The sequence below is a fragment of the Gadus morhua genome, chromosome 14 (assembly GCF_902167405.1).
Source record: "Gadus morhua chromosome 14, gadMor3.0, whole genome shotgun sequence".
NCBI lineage: Eukaryota > Metazoa > Chordata > Actinopteri > Gadiformes > Gadidae > Gadus > Gadus morhua.
This window is the reverse complement of record NC_044061.1, coordinates 17790667-17811211: the sequence shown is the minus strand read 5'-3', so window position 1 is coordinate 17811211 and position 20545 is coordinate 17790667. Positions and strand designations below refer to the sequence as shown.

The 20545-nt window shown below is 39.8% G+C and overlaps 1 protein-coding gene across 1 annotated transcript in view; it reads left to right on the top strand.

Moving 5' to 3' along the window:
* Window positions 1–20545, top strand: part of znf609b (zinc finger protein 609b) — a 110479-nt gene that overhangs the window by 33722 nt on the left and 56212 nt on the right. The gene's annotated exons all lie outside the window — the stretch shown is intronic.

Sequence of the window (20545 nt, the reverse complement as noted above, 5' to 3'; positions counted from 1 at the left end):
GGATGTATTCTAGAGAAGTTAAATTGTCATTAACATTATAATTTTACGCTGGGTGGAAAAGGTGTGTGTGTGTGTGTGTGTGTGTGTGTGTGTGTGTGTGTGTGTGTGTGTGTGTGTGTGTGTGTGTGTGTGTGTGTGTGTGTGTGTGTGTGTGTGTGTGTGTGTGTGTGTGTGTGTGAGAAAACGAGGTGGTGGTTTGGCAACCCATAGATTTTAGAACGGGGATGCTACTAAGGATGATGATTTTCTTCCACCGATACGATAACGTATAATTACCTGCTTCCGGCTTACCCAGGTAGGATGATGTCTCTAAAGAACCATAATTTGTTCAATATTTCTACCCGGCAGTCGAATTACCCTGTCCAAAACAATTGTTTAACTAAAACATATAAACCAGGATAGGTTTCTAAATGTCCCCAATAGATACATAATTAAATCTGCTCTATAGAAGTGTATCCCAATAGCTCTAGGAACTGTTAAAGGCGGGTAAAGAACTGCGTGGCCTTTGGAGCTACGGTGTGTTTGTTAAGCACATAGACTACAAAATACAGGTTACACTGGCTTTCGATTTTCACATTAGTGAAACTGACACCGAGTATTTGTCCACTTATGGGACACATATTTAGTTGTTTGTATTTCTTGAATTCTTAATTTTTAAATTTGGGGCTTTATGCATCCCATGCATAAACTATCTAATTTCCCCCCTCCTCTGGAATCGTAGTTGAACATGTATTGATGATTGGCCTCTGCAGCTTTGAAAAGCATCCCAACCGGCGATGACATGTCTGCTCCCTAATCCACCACGCCCATGCCATGTGGATTTACTTAGGTGCAAGAGTTCGAAGTAATGAGTGCAACAACTGGGTGCAGCGCTTGGTAAAGCCAATGTAAGCAATATTGAATTATCTGCGATAATTTTATAATTGAAAGAATACATAATACAAATTTCCAATTTCCATTGGACCATATTTGTTATGCATCCCTACCTTATTCTGTAAATAACTATCAAATAACCCGGTTAATTCAAACCTGTGTTTAATAAAGCTAGGCATAGTAGACATAACTCTAAATTTTGTAGCTGCTTTTTCCCACCCTATTTAAAGCGTTTATGCTACCCACAGTCACCACATAAAAGAGAGTCATGGGTGGACTGCTTAGCTATTCACCCACACTTATCTTGTCCACTCACAGAGTTGATCTATCTTTGTGTGTTGAATGCCTCCGAGCAGCCCTTTCAGGCACTCCCAGTGTAAAAAAGACGGCAGTGCGGGGTGTTGCCCGGGACTGTTTTGTTTGTCATCGTGCTCCATTCTTAATCCCACAAGCCCCAGCAACGCCTGGTGCGGTAGGGGGAGGGAGCCTACGAGTGCAAAACCAGCCTCTGCTGTTTTTCCCCTGCTGCTTTGAAAATGGGCTGGGGGATGGGCCGCCAAAGAAGCCTGTACGATTCCTTAAGTCCTGGACACCCTGACAGGAAGGCAAGATACAGAGTCTCTCTAGACAGCCTGAATGTGGAGGGAAATTTAAGGAAAAGAGGCTTAGCCATCACAATCTATTTAGAATGGAAACCCTGGATTGGGTATAGACGCGTAATAGAGCAAAAGGGCCACAACTGCGACCCCAGAGATGGCCTTTGAAATCTGTGTTGATAAATGGCCACCACCAGACCACCCAGAATTAATGAACATTACATCAAATGACGGGTTGACATTTTGAGTTTGACATGTGAGGGAGGGTAGTAAGAATAAATAATAATATTCTCTTGTTGGGTGATTTACATACTGTGCCTATCTTGGATTCAACATAGTGGTGGCTTTTATTTACCTAACAAGTAGTACTTTAAATCAATGCAGAGAATTGTTTGCCTCCATGTTGGCCTTGTTAGTTTCAATAACAATATCTTAACTGAGCCAGGGCAATTCCCCTTCTCAAAGGGCAGCAATCAACTTGTCTTTGAGGATCATTCACTTACACACAAGTGCTTTGCGTATGTGTGAGAAATGTTACTCCTGTATTGTTTCCCAACTACCATACTACCAATTGGGTGCATGATAATTATCGGGCCGATAACAGAAATTATTACGTCATTCCGATAAATCCGATATCATGACGAATAGCCCTGAAAACCTAGCCTATATAATTTCAGTGCCCCGCTCCCACTATGATAACGCTTAATGATAGGTCTTATCGTAACTCTAAAATTACACATCATAGTACAACCCATGAGTTCACAACTGCACGCGTATAGAAAATGTTTTTTTATTGTTATGCTACACCTTTCCTGCTGTCGAAAAAATACGCTCTCTTCTCCGGTAACACAGTCGTTCTCGACGCCTTTCTTCGTCGTCGTTTCTTCTATTTGTCTGTAACTCATGCTCCAATCTTTCATCAATCAATGCGGATGTTGTGGATGCAACGGAATATATGATGCATTGCTGCAGCAACATTTAAGATGATCGCGATGAGTTCTGCCCATTCTGCCTCCGTGCTGTCTGTTGTCAGACCAAAACAAACCTGAGTGACAGGGGCCGTCCTTATCCCGCCTATTGCAAACCTCGACCCTACGTCATATCCCGCCCCTGTCAAGCCCACCCCCTCTAAACCCCCCGTTTATTCTACTGATGTCTGAGTTACACCGATGTCCGCATATCGTGCATCAAGTGTGATGAAAATTGACAGATTCCGATATTAATATTGCTGTTATGGCCGATAACCAATATTTACCGATATCGATATTGGTATAAAAACAAGTTTCTATGATGATTTTGTATACCGAAGAACATGTAAACACTGTGAAGTATTTTCTTTCTTCATTTTCCAGAACTTCGAAATACATTGTTTCTTCAACAAGTTACAGGGCATCCATAACAAACACAAGTTACAAACAGTTAGTTTTAGGCTACTTACAACTTGTAGCAAGGCACTTTTGAAAGTACAGTTTAACTTGCATCTATGAAAAGGTTTGGATCATAAATCACAATAACGATCACAAATCAAAATATCTTGACAAGGTTTTATAACTTCAATCAAATTTGCCAATATTCATGGCAACCACACACTTGTCTAATAAATTACAAAAAGTGTTTCAAGTTTAAGTCAATTTCAACCCAAAACTGTGAAATAGGCTAAATCAAATATATCAAGACATGTTCTGACTACATTCTCACTAATCAAACTTGAGAATATTTATAACAGACACTGTAGTCAGTGCACAATTTCCAATTTACATGTAATGTTCAAGTAAATGTCCAAACAATGTTTCCTTCAAGCAACCATAAAAAACACTTGTATACTAGTGTTTTTTTGCACAGTGCAAAACAATGCAACTCATGTCAACTCGCATCTGTCCAACTATTTTCCTTCCAATAACCACACAATCGGAGATGCTTTGCTGGCTCAGCACTCTGTCATGCACTGCCAGCTGCAGTGTATGAGCCATGCAGCCCAGGCTTTTAAGACCGCACTCGTCCATTGCCTTCTGCATATTTCGTGTGTTGTCACAAAGCACAACATGCACATTTTCTTTCGGTATTTTCCACTGAGCAAACATGCCGTCAAATGAACTAGCTATGGCAGTCCCTGTATGCGACCCAGCAAATTCTTGTGCATGTAAACCAGCTCTTCTCATTTCAAAGTTGTCATCAATCCATTGAGCAGTAAGGCTTAACGTACTCATCTGACTGATGTTGGAGCTCCATATATCTGTCGTGAAGCTAATGTCATTCACACTGCTGTCCAATATCTTGTGGATGTGTGTGGCTAACACTTCGTACAAAGCAGGGAGGGAAACGTCAGAAAAGTAACGGCGACTTGGAAGGCTGTAGCGGGGTTCAATGTGCTCTATCAGCTGACGAAAGCCTCGGTCCTCCACTATGGAAAATGGCTGGTCGTCAAGAGCTATCATTTCCATTACCTTGTTCCTGATTGACTTGGCCTTTGAGCTGTCCTTGGCAAATTTCTTTGATTGGTCGAGTGCTTGCTGTATTGGGCTCCCAACTGCGGCTGCTGATGTTTTCGTTTTGGGCTGCTTGCTAGCAACGTTAGCTTCCTGACATTGTATGTGAACTTCTGGATGGCGGTTTTTCAAATGACTCATTAAATTGGTGGCGTTGAATGATTTGACACGGCATCCTCCGCGCATTACTTCGGCTTTGCAAGTATTGCATATTGCAATTCGAGTATCTTCATTTGAGACCGTAAAAAAGGCCCAAACCGTTAAGGGGACAAACACTCCTGTACTGCCTCTCCTTGCTTCTCTGGCTGCGTCACTGACACTGTCACATGACCAAAAAAGCTGCACATGGGCAAAAAACACACACAACGGCAACTTGACGGAAATAAATATCGGCTGTTAATATCGGACCAGTTTTACTTATCAGGCCGATGCCGATATGTTAAAAAATGACTAACATCGGCCGATAACGATATCATTGCCGATATATCGTGCATCCCTATTTTTCAGTATATGTATATATGTGTGTGTTATCGATATTGGTATCGGCCTTGATGAGCTGAAAGTTATCGGTATTGGTTTGATAAAAAAGTTATAGTGCATTCCTACTAATACTCCTCAAAGCTTATCTCTTGTTGATAAATAAATCACCCCTGCCTCCTCACTGCACGCACTTACTCCCACTGACTGGAGGCTCCTCTCACTCTTCTAATTATTCAAGCCTCGGGGAGTGAGGCTGCTGTGCAGGTGTACTGCTGGCCTTAAAGAATGGAGCAGCTCTCATTGAAAAATGCATTGGCAGTGTCACATGTTAGAAGGAAGGGGGTCTGCAGTGGGCACCAGTCTAAGAGCATGGCTGCCACTCAGCTCAGTTCCTGATATTCGGGTCAGGTCCTGATACTCCACTTGCAGGCTGAAAGGGTTCTTTGAGGGATGGCTTGGCTTCTTTCACTTTCCTGGACCAAATAATTATTGTTCTTGTTTTACAGCTCATTCCATTTTTAATAGGTCCAGGCTTTTTAAAGTACTAGGTATAGTAAAGGTAGTGTCACCTTGTTCTGAAATGGGGAGAGGTTATTTAAGGAGAATTATTGAATTAAATGTAATGCTATTTGAATGTAGTGCCACCAGATATTGGCAGAATGGCGTAAAATATCTTCCTACACACTACTCTATTTATGGGGAAAATGTAGAGCACTTTTAATGAAGACTTTCTCTACAATACATATCCCCATATGACAGTATTTCATTAATATCAGAAGCACTAGAATTCATAAAGAAAAGTAAACGGCAGACACATTTTGCCTCATAGGCTTTCCTATCATGTGTTTCACCCTCCATAAACAGTATTTACCTGTGTTTATGCATCCATTTTTAAAACTCATTCTTAGGAGACCCAGTTGAATCAAGTAGCTCTGTTTGTATAGTCAGTAGAATGGTTTTCAAGGAAATCAAAATGAAATATTTTCCACTGTGTTCATGGCTGCTCTGATTATTGTATAGCTGCCTGGTTTAAAATACCCAGCCTCACTTAACCATGCAGAAGAAGAGACTATTGTCACAGAAATGTGTTCCACGTGTTTGCCATTAGCCTCTGTCCCTGTCAAACTGATGTCCGCTTATAGGCAACAGAGGGCCACAAAAAAAATATTCTATGTTATAATTTGGAGTATGTAACAATTTAGAAGTTGTGGTATGAACCAAATTGTTCCCTTTGAGCTTTAACCTGTGTTAATTGAGTAATATACAAAACTAACGTGTAAACAAAATGCATTGTACTAGAATAATATGCATGCAATATACATATTGATGTCTTGCAGTGGTGCAACGGATTCACTGGTTACCCATTATCCGGACGATTCAACCCTCACGGTTCGCGACACAAGTGATCCGTGGATCGGCTGACAAAAAAATGAATTGTACGACAATTCCGGTATTTAGCACATTGAGCCCCCTTTCTGGTTTGTCTAGGATGAAATATAATGGTTGCCAACGAAATGTTGACTATTGGTCTGGTCTCTGGTATTCGGCTCATTTTGAATCGCCCCTGCCTGCTTCAGAAGAAATGGCTATGGTTAGTCACAAACCTGTCCTTAAAACTATCCTAAACGTTTGTTTTCAGAAATGTGCAACTCACCGAGTGGATAGTGGTGTTCGTTGATGTTCCTAATCAAGTATCGTAGTGAAGTACAGTTTCTGTCGTGTTTTATTTGGCATTTTGTAAATCCCATTGAAACGGGGACCGGAAACGGAAAGGGGGCTGTTTATGTTTGATTGAAGGCTTTTCGCTTGGTTCTTCGTATCAACAGTAGGGCTAGAACCGAGCGAAAAAACTACAACTAGCCCCCCTTTTACTTTCCGGTCAATGAGCAATGAGTCTTCCCTGATAGTAGAGTTGTACGGTATGGACTAAAATGTATATTATGGTACGATTTCATGATTTCATCTAATTTCGATATAAATGCTTCCGAAGGGGTAAAATAGTTGGTTTGGCAGCAAATCTGCATGAATAAAGCATAATCTTTTCCCAAGTTACTTCCATCTCTGAAAAACACTAATGTTTAATGATCTGGATTTCTTTCTCCACTTGATCACTGACCTTGCCGTATAGTTACGGCATAGGCATCTCAATTTGGCTGAAGTGTGTGCGGGAAGGTAACGTGTACCTGGGATCGAGTGTTTTGACCATGTCCTTACACAGGTAAACAGTGATGCCGTTTGTTATCTCGTTCCACCGCAAGCTTTTTTTCGTTGTAAGGACTGGCTTTGGAAAATGCCGTCAGAAGCGATGTCTGTGGAAGAGATGCAGAGATCAGCGTCTTTCACGTACGGTATGGAATGAGTACTTGTGTAGGGACTCTTGCGCAAGCGAGCCTGAGTGCTTGCACAATAGCATACTGCCTGAGAAGGCAGTATCGCTGTCAAATCTGTCCCTGGGAAAAGTAATGTTGAATGCCGAATTGAAAAAAGGAACTACGTTTCGTTACCATATTTTCATTAGTTGCACGTAACTTTACATTTGACATGAAAAAGTACTTGCGTCGCTGTATTAACGTGTTGCACACAACACTGTCTACCGGTCACACCGGTAACGTAAAAATCCATACCGTAGCGCAAATTCATACCGGTGTACTTTCTATGCCGTTTACCGTACACCCCTACCTGATAGACTGCCAACGATGCATTTTATGCTCAATATGTATCATAATATGCAATCAAATATTTTTGAGGACGATATCCAAACCCAAATCCTTTAGTGTCTAAGACCATACGGTTGAATCCTGTGTTAATTTGACATTTTAAGAAATGTCAACGTATTGCTGAGCCCCACTTCAAACAAAGTAAAACTAACAATACACATTTGTTATACAAATCATCATGAATGACTCCCTTAGTAGAAAGACGAAGTTGTGCAGCTTGCTCCTTATGGAAACAGACATGAGATTGAGTCAATATTTGTCAGTGAAGCATGTGGCTGTTAAAAAGCTCTCACAGATTTTATGGTTGAGTCATAAAATGGTGGTCATGTTAGACATGTCAAAATGTGTGGGCTTGTTAATAAGGGAGGCTGCAAGAGAAATATTATTCTGGGCATACAAGTGCAGAACATTTCTGAAGTTTTGGTATCTTGGATATATTGCGTGTGCGGGACACATCTTGTGGTGCAGGTGTACAAACTTGTTTAGTCCAGTAACTCATAAACCTTTTTAAATGTTCGTTAAAAATGTATGTTGCCTGTATAATTAAGGGTGTTTAAACCAACCCCACCCACACTACAATGCAATGGATTGGATTATTTCATCATAAAGTAGCTAATTTGATGGGGAATGAATTGAAGCATGGCAGAAGTAATATTCAATCTTTAGTTTCTTTCCTAAAGAAACTTAGTCTTCCTTGAAATGTACATAATAAATAAATAAAATGCTGTAGTTGTTAGGTTTAATAGGTTTTGGATCAATGTTTCATTTGGGGAGAACAAAGGTCACTTCCTGAATATTAGGGCTGAACGATTTGGGGAAATAATCTAATTGCGTATTTTCTTTTTTAGACTAATATTGAGATTTTATCTTCCCTATTATTCACTAAACATAAGTAATAAATACTTCTATACTATTACCAACACAACATTGAAAGCAGTCAACATATAAACTGCTCTTTCCTGTAGGCCAAGCCTATCTGTTGAGATTAATTGATGCATGAATTGATATTATATCTTTATTTAACTATTGAATTGTAAAAGAGAAATAAATATGAATCTTACTGATCTCCAGTCAGTAACGGTAACAAATCACACAAACTTAATTCCCAAAATATTTTGGGTTTTGATTCTCGTTTATATGGAGTTATACTCTCGGTCATTTCGGTCAGTCATCACTGCCGGGTGGTATACGGCCTACTTGGGAACTTATTTGGCTGTAGTCCTGCTGCACGTGAAATCTTTGTTTAGAGTCACCAAAGGTTATGTTGACATTTTTTATGTTAGAACCATCTCTCGCCCACTCAGACCGCTGTGCTCGTAGCTACTATGGATGGGTCAGAATATTCAATTATTCGATTATTCGTTCCCGAGCGTCGAAGCCGATATTTAACATTTGGACCGTTAACATTTTTCCCATTCCAATAAACAAGAATTAACGGACGAAACTTATGTTGGTTCTGTAGCACTATTAGTTTTTTTTATTATTATTAAATAATGTACAGAAAAACAATATACACAAGCATGAATATTAATATATGCATACAACACAAACAAACGACACCAGGTACGCTACTGAGTGTGGAACGGGGAGGGAGTCTGACGTCATTCAAAAGCGCATTGTGTTAACGTTGTTAGTTTACAGAGTGTGTAGGCCTATTCTGTTGGTATAGGAGGCTAACAATGTCGAAGTCCCGCAAGAGCTCCGCCTGGGCACACCAAGAAAATAGAAGACAATCGTGTCCCGTGTGGGATATGTGGAACTAAATTATCATACCATGACTCCATGTCAACGATGATATCGCATCTCAAGTTGCATCCAACTGTCAAAGTAAACGAAGATGAGGGACCCACCCAATCAAGTATGGCAACATTTATTCACGCTCGCAAGTGTGACAGAAGCCGCAGCGAAAAAACGTCTGCCTTAATTGCCAGCATGGTGGCTAAAGATATGCTTCCTATTAGTACAGTGGAGGGGAGGGGGTTTCCAGAATTAATGGCATACATAGAGCTAGAGTACACGGTTCAGTGTCGAAGAACCATCACCTCGCGTCTCGAAAAGATGAATGCTGAATGCTCAAGAGTCCTTTCGCAATGCTTTAGCCAAAAATGCGGGCACCGCTCTACTATGGGTGTAATTTTTTTTATGTTCTGCATTATTATGTTAGCCTTATTTAAGTATTTACAAGAATAAATATTAATTTATTAATACCAGAATAAATTTGATTATTTACTGTTAGTTTTTTTTTTTTTCAGTTTAAGTTATTAAGTGATTACTTGCTGATGATCCATGGCAGCCTTTTTCAATGTTAGCACACATCGAATAATCGATTATTCGTTCATACCACCCACTGATTATTCAACCATGAAAAATTTGAGATATTCACATCCCTAGTAGCTACTGTGATGTAGGGCAGACTTTGATTAGTTTTTATGGTTATTTTTGGGGAAAGTGCTTTGGGGAAACCAATTGCATTCAGATCTGACCTTTTCTTGCTTTTTCCTTTAAACTCGGGAGGTTGGCTTCTAGGAATGGCAGACTAATGGTGCTAATATTGATGATCAAACTAGGTGACATGGTAGTTTATTTTCTGTATCTCCAAACAGATTCCTTTTTTTACTAAAATATTTCAGGTAGGTTATTGATTTTAATAACCCTGTTGGGAGCCATGGATAATTTTATTATATTTTAAAAAAAAAGCACTCTGGGCAAGGACATCAAATTCAACTGCTGGTGGTGGCGATGAAGGGTAAACTAAAAGGAACTTCGAAAGTCACGAAAATAATGCTACATGTGTTCAGAGCAGTGTGGAATTTTCACAAACTGGCAAAGACTGAGACTAGCAATTTATTTATTTTTTTACTCGGGTTTCTCGACATTTTCATTCAGTAATGGCGATAAAATGGTTATGTTGAAGAACATATAAGACAGGATTTTGGGTTCACTGCCCATTTAAGTACTAGCTGAGAATCCAAAGAAATGCCATTACACTGCCAATAAAGGCTTCCAATATTTCAACATGCTGTGGAAAACATTAGAACACAAAGAATCATGATTATGATGGTTCACTCGGGGGGTTTTCAGGTCACTCCTGCAAAAGCAATAGTAGATCTCGTAGACAAAGCCCTGTCATGCTTTGTCTTTCCCCGAAACTCCCCGTCCCAGCCCTCAATGTTTTTCTCCCCCCTGAGCTCTTCCTGTGCCTTGGTAATGTGGATCTGAGTCGATGTGCTACGAGAGGGGCGTATGTTGGGGAACTAGGGTAAGGAGGGTTGAGGGTGGTGGTGCGAGCTGCGAGGCTTGTACAACTAATTCAGCTCATTAAAGACTTGCGCAGTGAGAGCAGCTGTCCTCCATTGTCAGACTGAACATTTTCATGGAGCCCTTCATGGTTAGTGAGAATGCTGGGAGGAGGGAAAGGGAGAAGGGACAATGATAAATAAAGCGAGGAGGTAAGAGAAGGCACAATATAACAAGACTTCCATTGGCAGGAGTACACGTCAATGTTTTATTTGGTCTCGCCGCTGTTTGAAACATTGTGGGTATGTGGTTGGACCAGGTTCTAATAATAAACTGATTCCATTCTAACCAAGTCTGCATCGAGCAGAAGAGAAGAAAGGGAAAAAAGGGCTGTGCTTTTATGCTAGGCAAGAGAGGGCATATAAGGGGTAAGAGGAGGAGGGGAGGCTTAAGGAAAGGAATGGGGGAGGGTAGAACTGTATTATGAATGGGTTGTCTTTAGACCACCCTTCCCCCAACACACACGCACACAGAGTTTTTCACAGGCTGCTGAGGTTGTGTTTGGAATGAGAGGGCTGCCTGAAAGTTCCAGGATTCCTGAATCCTTGAGGCATGTGGTCTGATTAGCGGGCAAAACCCACACAGTAGGAGGAGTAGTCTTCTCCCCCCCTTTCTCTTACCCGCCTGGAATTTTGGACTAACCGAAAAAGAGCTGGCACAGTTTGTGCAACATGTTTGTTTTAATGCAGAGCTGTGTGTTAAACCGTTTTCTTCCTTCTCCTTTGTCCCTTTTGCTGAGTATGTAAATACTAATATCTACTGTAAGAAGACACTGGGCCATTTTATTGTCAGTAAACACCTAGTTTGTTGCCAGAAAAAGAACCTCCTTAATTGTCTTTCTACTTTTAAGCAAACAGATATTATCTTGTCTCATGTTCTGAAATCATCCGATGGTAAATGTACCGTAAAATTCTGGAATTGCAATTCTGACTTTTCTGTTAGCAGCATCAAGCATTAGATTTATAATTGTTCTTCGTAATACCACATCTGCTTTGAGGTTAATTCCAGACTGAGGAGTGTTTTCATACACAAGAACGTTGCTTTAAAATGTGGCTGCTATCCCGGGGACAGGATATAGGCCATCTGAAGACTTATATATATTGTGATGTAATACTGTTCATTATTAACCTAATTTATAATTTTAAAATGTTTTATTAGTATATACTTAGTCAATGTTTTGTTGACAGATTTTCTTTCTTACTTTTATCTAATAATGCTTTCAGTTCTGCTGAAAGCAACTGTTATTTAATTGAGGTATTGTTGTTAATATCATGTGAATTTCTTTCCCTCGGCCATCTATGTTTTTACTTGTTCGAGCATATACAATGGAAAACTGCCGACTTTTCATATTGCAGACCAGTTAACCAGCCTTTCTGGTGCTTGGCATGATATTATAACCGATGAATTCTGACAGACTAGCTAATCCATTTTCCAGTGGGTGGTATGATGGGGATCGAAGTTGTTGTATTTTGACTGAAGAGGTTGTCTGTGCTTTTCCCTTGTGTTACATTTTGCTCAATGTCAAAAGGCCATCTGCCAAGAATAGTGCAGCAGCCTGCATTTCAGAAAGAGAAACTGGAGAAGTAAGATACTGTGCGTGCTCTATCTCCTTAAAGCCAATATGAGAGGTCGGCTCAGAAAGAGAAGCTTTCCAAGGCTAGAAGTACTGTAGATCTCTAATCCAGATTGTAAACCTGTTTTTAAACATAATTAATTATGTTGAGTTGACAGAAATAACTCTCCCTTTATGTTAAAATTGGAATCATTCATGCCCATCTACTTATTTTTCTTTCTCTGAGCATTTGCATTCTTGGTTCTGTGTGCGTTTATGTCTGCTTCCAAGTTTAGAAGTATAGATTTGAGATGAAAGGATTTTCTTTGCCATTCTAATCCACGCAGACAGCTAGACCCTTGTCGTTTTTTCCGTCCCCTTTTTGTTATTCATCCACTGAATGCAGGGCCTTTCTAATTCACCCTAAAAAGGGTTTCTGAAGAGGATTATGCCACTGATAGAAATTAAAGGGAGAATTTTTCCATTTTATGTGACCAAAAATGTCTGACATTCAGTGGTTTAACGGATGCTCCTAATTGTAATTGACAATCGTATTTGCCGTTTCCCTGAAATACACAAATAATTAGAAAGGTTTGAATAAAAGTAAAGTGGTTCACTTGGCATTGGTTTGAATTGGATGTCGCTAACATGAATCAATATTCCTTAACACAGTTTGAGTTTTATTGAAATGTCTGTCATTCAACGTTTATTTAAAAATAATACTTTTTTCATGCCAACCCCGAGAATGCATTTGAGTAGTGCAATCATGTGGTTAAAATGTATATAGTGTAAAAACCATCAAGACTTTTTTAGGAATTACCTTGCTTTGTATATCATACCGTAGATTAACATGTTAAATATGATCGGAGACTAGTTCAAATCCAGGGTGTTTAAATGTCTTTATTTAGACCTATCATGTTGCTTGGGGATCTGCAGATGTACAAGATGTACAAATTACCTACAATTCTAAAGAACTATATTTGATAGAAGGGGTGTGTGTGTGTGTGTGTGTGTGTGTGTGTGTGTGTGTGTGTGTGTGTGTGTGTGTGTGTGTGTGTGTGTGTGTGTGTGTGTGTGTGTGTGTGTGTGTGTGTGTGTGTGTGTTAACCCTAATAAAAAGCTACCTGACAAACTCTGGTTTCCGTTTGCCTAAATGCCTTACTTTGGGAAAATAACATAAATGTCTTACCAGCTTGCAGTTGTAGGAGTTGTTGGGTCTTTACTTTAAATGACCCTGCCAGACACAGTGTTCAGACTGCAAGGTATGTCGGGAGATATTTACTGCCAAGCGAGAGCCATCCCTTACTGAAACCAGCTGAACAGCAGCTTCTCTTTGGCACCGTGCAGAGAGTAATGTTTGTCAGTTTTGTGGAGTGCCTATGGCTTGAAAAAGCTATTTGGGAAAAGTGTTAAAGAGATGTTCCATCGGCAGTGCACACCAGGTTTTTCTAATCATCATATTGTGATCAGGGTCTCAAGCTGTTGAAATATACCCCAAAACTAAATCATAACACTCAGAATATGCAAGGATTGCGAAGTTGTATCATAATGTAATTTTATGACATTATTACGTCCATGGTGCATTGCTCGTAAGCCTTGGTCCAGCCGGACATTATTGGAACTTTATCTCATCCGGTGATGAGATAAAGTGTTGGGTTGAAGAGTGTTCCGTTAAGCAGATATAAACTGGGCTACTTTTGTTTACTTTCGTATTTAATATTAGACCTGGGGAGATAATATCTTGCTGATTATTATTCTTTTTGTTGCTTTGTTGTACAGATTATAAGGTTGCTAAAGCGGCACCCGTCGCATTTGACATGTTACTTTATGTATGACAATAAACAAAATAATTTGCCGGGACATTCCCGGAAACGCCATATAGTTATCAACGGAATGCATTAATTGTTTCTTTATTTGTAAGCTTTTGTTGGGCAGCAGGAAGACCATCTAAATGGGGTTAATCTAACGAAGGTCCATAGTGTTAAGCGAAAGCCGTCTTTTTACCCATAACAAAGGACTTTGAAGGTAAATACGGATACATTTCAGACGACTAATTGAGATTCAGGTGGTGCTCATTTGTATTTAGTCTTTGGACTATAAACACTTGGTTACATCGTTTTGTTAATCCAGAGCATTGACCTTCTATAAATATTGCTCTGTTTGCATTATTTACCACATTAACAGCATTTAATGCCATAGGTCATGTATTGAGCCTGCACCTCTAGTAAAGATATTGTCTTATGCCAGAGGGCTTTACAGGCCCTGCTGTTAGTTCAATGCTGTTGTATTTCTTCAGACAAGAGTGCTCCATGCGTCAAAGTCACCCCTGCCAGTATAGTGTTCTCCTATGAATGCTGATGTGCATCGGAGTGTCCTTCAATACACCAACCCTGCAATATATGTAATACAAAAAACAACAATGCTTATCCCATTAATTTTTCCATCCCTTCATACAGTATTTTCACCCATGGCTGGGCCTTACCCATTTAGTCAGCATTCCAGTCAGCTGGGATTTTTCATACTTACCATAGATATTGGTTGGACGAGAATGAGACATTCTGGCCGACATCATTCCAGTCTCCATAATAGGAACAGAAAAGATAGAAGCTATAGGGCTTTATTAGTGGGCATCTATAATTGGGTTCCAAATGCCAAGAGTAGAAAGAAACCATCCGTTTTTTTTCTTGGCTAGCAGGACTAATGGTTGGATGCAATGGATAGGATCTAGCATGAACGATACAGCTACAGCTAGCTAAACAAAAATCTTTGACTATGTCCATGAAGAAAGACATTAATTTGCCATTGTCGCAGGAATTGATCTTTATTTAACTACTTAGTTTTCTATTAATCAATTTGAATCTGTTCTGTATCCATCTTAATGGACCTGTCGCTATGCTCCGCCCTTAGAACGCAGATGAGACAATGACATTCCAGCCTCAACTATACTCTGACATCAGCTCGGACAACTCCATTGAAAACAACAGGGAGGAGGCATAATATAACGGTGGATTTATCTTTCATTAAAAAACATGGTAAAATTATGTGCTTCGGTTATATGTAACACCGACAGCGGTATCCCGAGAGGCTGCAAAATGAGGTATATTTCATCGCTTTTCCCAAGACACAATGGGACAAGAAAAAGTGTATAATGCGGATCAGACTGTGTCGCAGGCCATAATACCAACTGAATTTTATCATGGTAACGGCGTGGCTTAGCAACAGGGGAATTATGTTTGTTTTGATTATCAGTGTTGAATAATACTAACTAGTCAGTCACTAAATGTTTTGCTCAACTAGAGATCTCCCAGGTTACGTTGCTAAAACTGGCGGTCACATCAAAAGCACCTGCTTGGGCTAGAGCCGATCGCTGCTTTGCTTGTGGCGATCACAAAAGCTAACCATTTTCGGATGTCCAATCAATTAAAATTAAACAATTGGAAATACAATTATTATATATCGGGCGTTTCTGTGTCGGGACCCCCGTTTATTTGGCTAGAGGCTAGCTGCTTCTTAAATGTCTGATGTACTCCCGGAAGAAGCTAACGTAAACAATCTTTTTCATGTCATGCCATATGAAAGAGCGACTTCAAGGAATCCGACGGTATAAGCCTAATCATTTTGTGAGCTTATCTCGATAACTAGATGTGAAAGAATAACGTCAATAACACTTCCTGGTTACTAAAGGTGATGACAGACACACGCACACACTTGATTCAACCATTTCAAACTATCAGCTGTTATAGCTCAGCTATGTATGTATTCAAACTTGATCACTTTTCGCTATTTGTTTAACTCTTCACTTTATTTTTCCAACCATTTGTACATTTTACTCCATTGAGACTTTTGCATTCTATTTGAATCTTTTTACTTGATTTAAGCAATTTCACTTTCCTTTAGTGAGATGTTTTAAGGAAGCTTATTTGCATTCATGAGCAGTGAATGCAAATGCAAGTGCTTCCATATATTTTATTAGTATAATTATTATTTGTTCAAGAGTAAAACAAAGTGTCAGATATCCAAAGCTGCCGTATCTGTATCGGATGTGAAAAAGTGTTGTGGGACATCCCTAGTCGGTAACATGCAAAAGGTGTGTGTGATTGAAACACTGTCATATCAACATGTCTTTTTTGTCCTCGGTAAAGAGAGTCGCTAGAAATCCTTAATTTCACCAATCTTTTGGTCTGAGCACACATTCAACGAAATGCGATCAAATAATGTAAAGTGTAAAAATGTGTGCATCCATATTCAATGTTTTAAAAAGCTCTGTGTTACAAAGTAATTTGCTATATCCTATTTGTTTCACTGCAGGGGGGAAAGGACATTTCTGACAAGGCCTCTTTTTTTTGCAAGGCGATTGATGAGGGGGAAGTTAACATGTACAGTAGATGAGCTTGGGAGTTTAGTCCTGTAAGTGGAGCCGCTTCGTTCAATCTGGAAAATTATATTATTCAAATGAAAAGCATTATAAGAAAGTTTAAGTTGCGGCCTGTTCTTTAGAGGTGCTGTAGGTCCAATCTTGGAGTTGAAAAGAGAGAGCAGAGGAAAGTCAAAGAGAGAAAGATTTTGAGACTAAACAACCGATGAACTTCTAACCCTAACTTATGTCCAATTAAGTTATAAATGGTTAAGATTGTAATCTATATATCAGAAAATTATATTTTATGAAACCCATTGCAATCTCAAATTATTTCAGTCTATGGATTTAATGCTATTCGTCCAGGCTGATTTAATGTTCAGAGTCTATTTAGCCCTCCTGGCTATTTAGCAAAGCGGGTGACTAATTAGCATACACTCGTTCCAAGCCAGGCCACTCACTCGCCTAAATAAATGGTGTTATGTTAAAGGGGAACTGTCTGCTTCATACGATACGATACTTCTTTATTTGTCAGAAGGGCACTGAAATTCCTTTTGCGTCCCTGGGTATGGGTGTTGTACACTGATACGTATTCGCAAAATAAATATCAGATTAGCCGGTCTTTTTGTCAGAATGGACCAAGATCGTAATATGCGTATTATATAAGAAAATTGGAGAGCTTGACAGTCCCCCTTTGACAATGTCTTCAAATGAATTGTGGAAAACCCATGCTGAGATTTTTTCCAACTTTTTGTTTTCTCTGCATATCATGATGACATTGACATCATTTACTTTCAACATAACAGAATAGTTTCTCTTGCAATCACAAGTTGATATGCTGATGTGCGATGGTTCTTTGGAGTAGCTTAAAAGTATTTGTTTTTCTTATAAAGTGGTCAGGGCATGCTAGGGTCTGGCAGCATGGCAGTTCTCATGTCTGACAACCAACAAACGTTTATTCTAGGCCTAGTCATTGTTCCAATCACTTCATCTTTTTATTGACATAATCACGGCCTTACTTTATATCCCATTCCCAAACCCTTCTGTTATCTCCAATTATAAGATATCATCTAATTACAATTAATTAGACCAAAATTGCGATTGCGATTTAGTCATTTTGCGATGCCATTTTGAATCGCGTTCATATACACTCGTATATGATACATATATATAATTTCGTCAGTGATCCCTGCCAGTTGATATTCGGTCCGGTGGTCAGGTTTTTTGTCTTGAGCCCGGTCCATTAATCCAGCGTCTTTACCAAAGCTGTAAACCCGGCCATGGTCCCCGTGTTGATTAAATCTTTCCCTATGAACTCCGCTATTGCCAGAGTAATTTTGCGGTTTTGAATCTCTTTCTTATGGAGTTATACTCTTGATTATTTTGGTCAGTGATCACTGCCGGGTGGTATTCGGCCTGCTTGACAACCTGGTGCCCTGTTCTTTGTCTGTTTTTTTTTTAATCTGATTCCGACCTTCTGATTGGCTAGATTATGTAACATTAAAACAAACACTTTATTCATTTTTATCACAGCCTTTGCGATTGGAAAATCACGTTCTATGACATTGCGATGTCGATTTGAATTAGATCAATCGTTCAGCCCTACTAGATACCTGCATTTAATCTCATGCTACTGTTACACCCTGACATCAACGGTGCTCTTATATAATCTTTTACTTCTGTCGATGGCTTTTGGATAGATTTAAGTTTTCAAAATGATCACTAGAAAGAATTTGAAAGGTGATTAGCATCTGCCTATGCTAATCACAACAAATGGTAGCACGACCGACCACCCCTCTACTCCTGGGCGGTGGGCTGCCAGAACTCCCTAGTATAAAAGCAAGGGTATCGTCTGTGCTAGTGGGCAGCAGCTGTAGTCACTAAAGAGGGAAGAGGGTCCTCAATGGCAGCCATGACTGTTTATTTTTATCTGGGCATTAGCAGATTAGGCACTCAAACTAACAAGGTCATCAAACTGTGGTGGCTGTGAGTGGCAGACCTCAGCTTAGCGGCAGACAAAGGGCCAAATGGAGTCAGAGGGGTTTGTTATTTTATTTCCTTTTTCTTTAAATATATATAACCTCTCCTAGCTGACTTATTAGTGATTTAAATTAACTGGAGAGCTCACGGTTGTAATCTATTTAGAGAAGCACTAACGGCAACTGTGTGCCAGCTAACCGTATCGTGCCGACACGTCACCACAAGTCCTGATTAGGCAAGCATCTTGGGGACAGTTGAGGGCTCCATCTGCTATCACTGATAGAATTGTCTTGTTGGTTTATGTGTTTGGTTTTATTCAACTGCTGTTGTCATATTGAAGTTAATACAAAGCCCACTTGGGGAATAAATAATAAGGCGGTTTTGACCATTAAATTGTAATTTCCCCTCCAATGTGACAATCAATCTTGCAATAACAGTGATGTTACAACATGACAAAATATGTTGGCAAATATTGTGACATTTATACTAGCCTTTTTCTCTATCAATTTTGTATGTTTTAGATTTTCGTCACATATTTTTACTAACCACAGAAATCATTTCACTCCGGTGTATAAATACATAGGCCTTTGAAAGTGTAGTGTAGAAACTACTGGCAGCCAGTAATAGTGCCCATCACCCTCCATTAAGCTAGACATGGTTCAATAGGAGTTCTGTGAGACAGCCAGCGGTAGAGGTCAATCATGGTACTAAGCCGTGTTGAAGCAGCAGCAGTGGCAGCAGGATGGAACAGGGCAGCGTGTGTTAGTGAGAGCAGCCATTTGCCCAGCCCTATTTTGCAGACAAGAGTGCTCTCAGGCATGGACACCCACGCACATCCTCACTCTCACTGTTATACACATGGTTCTTCAACCCAACCCCCATATTCCACCTCAAGATGAAATGCTATTGTCTTCCCTGCAACTGCTCCTCAAATGCTTTTCTTCCAACAGCTTCAATTAATATACATTGAAAGATTCGATGTATATTGATGTTTGTCAATGTAGTGTTGTCAGTATTGCATGAAGGATTGCAGCAAGCACAGGTTTACTCGCCTCTTTTTTTGGTCAAAATGTCAACGTTCAAATATCAAACTATGTGTTGATAGATGGTCCAGAGCAACATATCAAGTGTTTGGAAAAGCACCACCCACAAAGGAGCCTCAACAACAGGGAAACGGTTGAACGGAGAACATCCATAAATAGATTGTGGTTAGGGTCTCTGGGGAAATCGCAAAGCCTGAATAACAACTTGTTTTCCTTCTGTAATATGCAAGGCTGGACTTTTGGTCTAATCTGATAGTCCTCACTGTACATTCAAGAGTTTTTATTTATGTGTGATGTTAATATACAAATGAATTTGTGGCTTTTGAGATACAAGGCTTTTGAATGCTTGCTCGAATTCCATGTATCTCTGCATTCAGTAGTTAGTTGGTTCATAGAAAATGCTGAGCATTACACGAAGGACACCTTCTATCTTGTACTGATCTTGCAAGCACTTTTACTGGTCAAAGCCCAAGACATGTAACGAGGGGCAGAGTGAATCATGCGTATTTGGATGGAAATATAGGTGGCTGAGCTTTTTATGGCTACCTCACAGATTGTTGTCAGCTTTTGCCTTTGGTGTAAGATAAGATTTATTACTATGGAGAGGGCTGGCGACAAAGAAATCCTTCGAGGCTCAGCTCAGCTTATCTGGATTTCTGCTCCCAGAGCAGCCTCTGTCCCTGACTGAGACCAAGTGGGTGACCTTGACAAGAATGTAGCTCATTATTGCAATAGATACCGCTGTTGTCAACTGACCTATGGTCTGAGTGGGAGTCTGAGCAAAGGGAGCACAGAGGCAGGCATCACAGTCACCAGTATATTTAAACCTTTGGATCAAGGCTGCACAATATAGTACCCAGCCTTGGTGAAAGGCAAGATTTACCTATTGAAGCGATGAGAGAAAAAACACAGCCTAGATTTTACTTCCAACTTGAGGCCTTTTATTTGGCTAATTGTATTGGCTTTGTAGTTCTTCGATGTTCTTTTTAATGGGGTCAATTTTTTTTGCGTTAATTCTGACTTCCTGTTGCAGTTGTGTTTAGTTTACTTTCTTTAGCAGCTGACCTTTGGGAAAGCCATAAGCCGTCCTGGCTTAAGATGGATAAGGACATGGATGGAATCAAAAAGTTGAACTTTCCACTTCTGATATCCTCTAAGTGTGGGGGA